Source organism: Salmo salar, chromosome ssa17, assembly GCF_905237065.1.
Source record: "Salmo salar chromosome ssa17, Ssal_v3.1, whole genome shotgun sequence".
NCBI classification, from domain to species: domain Eukaryota; kingdom Metazoa; phylum Chordata; class Actinopteri; order Salmoniformes; family Salmonidae; genus Salmo; species Salmo salar.
Window position 1 is genome coordinate 36,530,582 of NC_059458.1, and position 6,271 is coordinate 36,536,852.

Sequence of the window (6,271 nt, forward strand, 5' to 3'; positions counted from 1 at the left end):
AAAGGTTGCAGCATATGTTGTGTAAATGGTGAACTCATACAGCTATCAACTCTTGTCATTTTAATCCGTTTCATATTTGCTATCTACCTTTTAGATCGAAGCCCAAATAGAATGATAAAAGATAAGATGATAGAAGCCCATCTCCTACTGTAAATAACCTACACACTGTGTGTGTGTGTGTGTGTGTGTGTGTAGCCAGCCAGCCAGCCAGGTAGAAAAATGGCAGAAAAATAAAAGACGGACATCAGAGTATTTTTCAGTACACCAAAACGCAAAGTAAGAACCCTAGTAGCCTAATATCTCAAAGACTAGTTGATAAAATGTTCATAAGAAAGAAATGAAATTCTAATGGGAAATGTTTCACAATGATGTCATTAGGCAGAGCAGGCAACAGATGGCACACAGACAGCAGAGTTGGGGACAGATATGCAGGGACAGACTGGCAGAGACAGGGAGTCTCAGGTAAGTTTGTTGAGTCTTTGTTTGGCAACATTATGAAAGGTTCTCCATTTTTTTGACTTGTAAAATAGGAACATAATTGGAAAATGCCATGGATACCCCCACTCTCAACTTAAACTGGTGACTGAACTAAGATTTGTTAAAGGCAATGGTATTGCTGTTGTGATTAGTTGTGTAGTTTTGGGTACCGGTAGTTAGGAGTACGGCAAACACCTTATTTCTTTGGTTCCTCAATACATTTACCATATTACAATGTAGGCTATGTGTTACAGCACTACTTTTGGTGTCCCCCTCAGGAATTTCTCTTGAGAAAATTTAATGTAATTGTCCCCTCCAAAGTTTATATCAGATTTTCGCCCCTGACTGGACATTCTGGCGGAGGAGTAGGGTTGATTCAAGCGTTCTGACCTCACAACGGCAGTCAAGCATCCAAGCTAACTGGTTAACATTGGCTAGCTTTCTAGCTACTTCCAGTACAAATGAGAGAATTCTGACCATTTTACTCGCCTTAGCAGAGCTGGTTAGGCTGTGTTCATGTTATCCAGAGCATTGCTGACTTTAACTGTGCTACAGGCAACAATTTAAATACGCGTGTTTTGCCGACGTTTACTGACACCGGCCGTATTCAAGGATGTGGAGCGTTCGTTTTTCATCAATTATTCTTCCCTCTGGCAGCCTCAGACCAGAGTGCTCTGAAATCAGAGTATATAGTCAGAGCGAATTTAGTAAACCACCCTGAGAGTTAGAATGTGCCCCTGACTTTCCGTACATTTAAACTACAAGAAAATCGTTTGCTTAATATAATGGATTTGAAATTATTTTAATCTTTTACTTTTGATACTAAAGTATATTTTAGCAATTACATCTACTTTTGATACTTATGTATATGTTAAACTAAATACTTTTAGACTTTTACTCAAGTAGTATTTTACTGGGTGGCTTTCACTTTTACCTTGATAGGAAAGGACTCAAGTATCTTTACATTTACTGAAATATGACAATTGGGTACTTTTTCCACCACTGCCTGCAATGCTTCCAATGTTAATTCCTGAACTCCAAAAAACCTTTCAACCGCACATACAATTAATCTTTACAATCGGTATCCTTCAACTGGTAAATGACATTATGAATCTCAACTGGCTGTGGGTCATCCACTGCCATAGCTTCCTCAGCACCAATCGCTCTTTCAACTATTTCCCGCACCTCCCAATAGGAAAACTACTGTACAGTTTGTTGAAGTGGATGTTCCCTGATATAATAAAAAATGATACATGCCATTGGTCAGTTCCGGTGTTCTGAAACTGATGGAGACTATTATTTAACTAGGCACATAGCATACATAACAGGTTAGGATTATTAAAGTGGCAGGTTAGGATAATTAAAGTGGTAGGTTAGGATAATTAACGTGGCAGGTTAGGTGAAATAGCGTGGCAGGTTAGGAGACTGAGGTTAAGGTTAGGAAAAGGGTGAGGGTTAGGGATTTGTTTACCATGCAGGTTTGGATAACTAACGTGTAAGGTTATGATAATTTACTTGAGGTTAGGAAACTGAGATTAAGGTTAGGAAAATTGTTAGGGTTAGGCTTAGCTACAATGCTACAGTTGTCAACAACTGTTGTCCCCAACGCAAAAGAAACGGCCACGGACCAATGGGGAGCATCAATTGGTGTAAACTTGAAGTCATTAAACACCCGATATCAGAGAACGCCCCTAATTGCGGTCTGCAATTACACCCTTCTCGGATCAAGGGGCCAGGCTTCCAGTCTATAAGCATGTTTTCCACTGTGCTCAGAGGGCATTTTCGGTACTGCAGTTAAAAAAAATAAAATAATTTCACCTTTATTTAACCAGGTAGGCAAGTTGAGAACAAGTTCTCATTTGCAACTGCGACCTGGCCAAGATAAAGCATAGCAGTTCGACACATACAACACAGAGTTACACATGGAATGAACAAAACATACAGTCAGTAATACAGTAGAAAAAAGAAAACAAAAAGACTATATACAGTGAGTGCAAATGAGGTAAAATAAGGGAATTAAGGCAATAAATAGGCCATAGTGGCGAAGTAATTACAATATGGCAATTAAACACTGGAATGGTAGATGTGCAAAAGATGGATGTGCAAGTAGAGATACTGGGGTGCAAAAGGAGCAAAATAAATAACTAAATAAATACAGTATGGGGATGAGGTAGGTAGATGGGCTGTATACAGATGGGCTATGAACAGGTGCAGTGATCTGTGAGCTGCTGAGCTGGTGCTTAAAGCTAGTGAGGGAGATTGGAATCTCCAGCTTCAGTGATTTTTGCAGTTCGTTCCAGTCAGTGGCAGCAGAGAACTGGAAGGAAAGGCGACCAAAGAAGCAAATGGCTTTGGGGGTGACCAGTGAGATTTACCTGCTGAAGCGCGTGCTACGAGTGGGTGGTGCTATGGTGACCAGTGAGCTGAGATAAGGCGGGGCTTTACCTAGCAGAGACTTGTAGATGACCTGGAGCCAGTGTGTTTGGCGACGAGTATGAAGTGAGGGCCAGCCAACGGGAGCGTATAGGTCGCAGTGGTGAGTAGTATATGGGGCTTTGGTGACAAAACGGATGGCACTGTGATAGACTGCATCCAGTTTGTTGAGTAGAGTGTTGGAGGCTATTTTATAGATGACATCGCCGAAGTCGAGGATCGGTAGGATGGTCAGTTTTACGAGGGTATGTTTGGCAGCATGAGTGAAGGATGCTTTGTTGCGAAATAGGAAGCCGATTCTAGATTTAATTTTGGATTGGCGATGCTTAATGTGAATCTGGAAGGAGAGTTTACAGTCTAGCCGGACACCTACAGTGGGGGAAAAAAGTATTTGATCCCCTGCTGATTTTGTACTTTTGCCCACTGACACAGAAAGGATCCGTCTATAATTTTAATGGTATGTTTACTTGAACAGTGAGAGACAGAATAACAACAAAAATATCAAGAAAAATGCATGTCAAAAATGTTATAAATTGATTTGCATTTTAATGAGGGATATAAGTATTTGACACCCTCTCAATCAGAAAGATTTCTGGCTCCCAGGTGTCTTTTATACAGGTAACGAGCTGAGATTAGGAGCACACTCTTAAAGGGTGCTCCAAACCGCAGCTTGTTACCTGTAAAAAAGACACCTGTCCACAGAAGCAATCAATCAATCAGATTCCAAACTCTCCACCATGGCCAAGACCAAAGAGCTCTCCAAGGATGTCAGGGACAAGATTGTACACCTACACAAGGCTGGAATGGGCTACAAGACCATCGCCAAGCAGCTTGGTGAGAAGGAGAAAACATTTGGTGCGATTATTCGCAAATGGAAGAAACACAAAAGAACTGTCAATATCCCTCGGCCTGGGCTCCATGTAAGATCTCACCTCATGGAGTTGCAATGATCATGAGAACGGTGAGGAATCAGTCCAGAACTATACGGGAGGATCTTGTCAATGATCTCAAGGCAGTTCGGACCATAGTCACCAAGAAAACAATTGGTAACACACTACGCCGTGAAGGACTGAAATCCTGCAGCGCCCGCAAGGTCCCCCTGCTCAAGAATACATATACATTCCCGTCTGAAGTTTGCCAATGAACATCTGAATGACTCAGAGGACAACTGGTGAAAGTGTTGTGGTCAGATGAGACCAAAATGGAGCTCTTTGGCATCAACTCAACTCGCCGTGTTTGGAGGAGGAGGAATGCTGCCTATGACCCCAAGAACACCATCTCCACCGTCAAACATGGAGGTGGAAACATTATGCTTTGGGGGTGTTTTTCTGCTAAGGGTACAGGACAACTTCACCACATCAAAGGGACAATGGACGGGGCCATGTGCCGTCAAATCTTGGGTGAGAACCTCCTTCCCTCAGCCAGGGCATTGAAAATGGGTCATGGATGGGTATTCCAGCATGACAATGACCCAAAATACACAGCCAAGGCAACAAAGGAGTGGCTCAAGAAGAAGCACATTAAGGTCCTGGAGTGGCCTAGCCAGTCTCCAGACCTTAATCCCTTAGAAAATCTGTGGAGAGAGCTGAAGGTTCGAGTTGCCAAACGTCAGCCTCGAAACCTTAATGACTTGGAGAAGATCTGCAAAGAGGAGTGGGACAAAATCCCTCCTTAGATGTGTGCAAACCTGGTGGCCAACTACAAGAAACGTCTGACCTCTGTGATTGCCAACAAGGGTTTTTCCACCAAGTACTAAGTCATGTTTTGCAGAGGGGTCAAATACTTATTTCCCTCATTAAAATGCAAATCATTTTATAACATTTTTGACATGTGTTTTTCTGGATTTTTGTTGTTGTTATTCTGTCTCTCACTGTTCAAATAAACCTACCATTAAAATTATAGACTGATTATTTCTTTGTAAGTGGGCAAACATACAAAATCAGCAGGGGATCAAATACTTTTTTCCCCCACTGTAGGTATTTGTCAGAGCTGTCCAGAGTAGTGATGCTGGATGGGCGAGCAGGTGCAGGCAATGATCGGTTGAATAGCATGCATTTAGTTTTATTTGCGTTTAAGAGCAGTTGGAGGCCATGGAAGGAGAGTTGTATGGCAATGAAGCTCGTATGGAGGTTAGTTAACACAGTGTCCAAAGAAGGGCCAGAAGTATACAGAATGGTGTCGTCTGCGTAGAGGTGGATCAGAGAATCACCAGCAGCAAGAGCGACATCATTGATGAATACAGAGAAGAGAGTCGCCCGAGAATTGAACCCTGTGGCACCCCCATAGAGACTGCCAGAGGTCCGGACAACAGGCCCTCCGATTTGACACACTGAACTCTATCAGAGAAGTAGTTGGTGATCCAGGCGAGGCAATCATTTGAGAAACCAAGGCTGTTGAGTCTGCCAATAAGAATGTGGTGATTGACAGAGTCGAAAGCCTTGGCCAGGTCGATGAATACAGCTGCACAGTAATGTCTCTTATCGATGGCGGTTATGATATCGTTAAGGACCTTGAGCGTGGCTGAGGTGCACCCATGACCGGCTCTGAAACCAGATTGCATAGCGGAGAAGGTACGGTGTGATTCAAAATGGTCGGTAATCTGTTTGTTAACTTGGCTTTCAAAGATCTTAGAGATGCAGGGTAGGATAGATATAGGTCTGTAGCAGTTTGGGTCTAGAGTGTCTCCCCCTTTGAAGAGGGGGATGACCGTGGCAGCTTTCCAATCTTTGGGAATGTCAGATGATACGAAAGAGAGGTTGAACAGGCTAGTAATAGAGGTTGCAACAATTTCGGCAGATAATTTTAAAAAGAGAGGGTCCAGATTGTCTAGCCCGGCTGATTTGTAGGGGTCCAGATTTTGAAGCTCTTTCAGAACATCAGCTATCTGGATATGGGTGAAGGAGAAATGGTGGGGGCTTGGGCGGGTTGCTGTGGAGGGTGCCGGCAGTTGACCGGGTTAGGGGTAGCCAGGTGGAAAGCATGGCCAGCCGTAGAGAAATGCTTATTGAAATTCTCAATTATAGTGGATTTATCGGTTGTAACAGTGTTTCCTAGCCTCAGAGCAGTGGGTAGCTGGGAGGAGGTGCTCTTATTCTCCATGGACTTTACAGTGTCCCAGAACTTTTTTGAGTTTGTACTGCAGGATGCAAATTTCTGTTAAAAAAGCTAGCCTTAGCTTTCCTAACTGCCTGTGTATATTGGTTCCTAACTTCCCTGAAAAGTTGCATATCACGGGGGCTATTCGATGCTAATGCAGAACGCCACAGGATGTTTTTGTGGTGGTCAAGGGCAGACAGGTCTGGAGTGAACCAAGGGCTATATCTATTCCTGGTTCTACATTTTTTGAATGGGGCATGCTTAT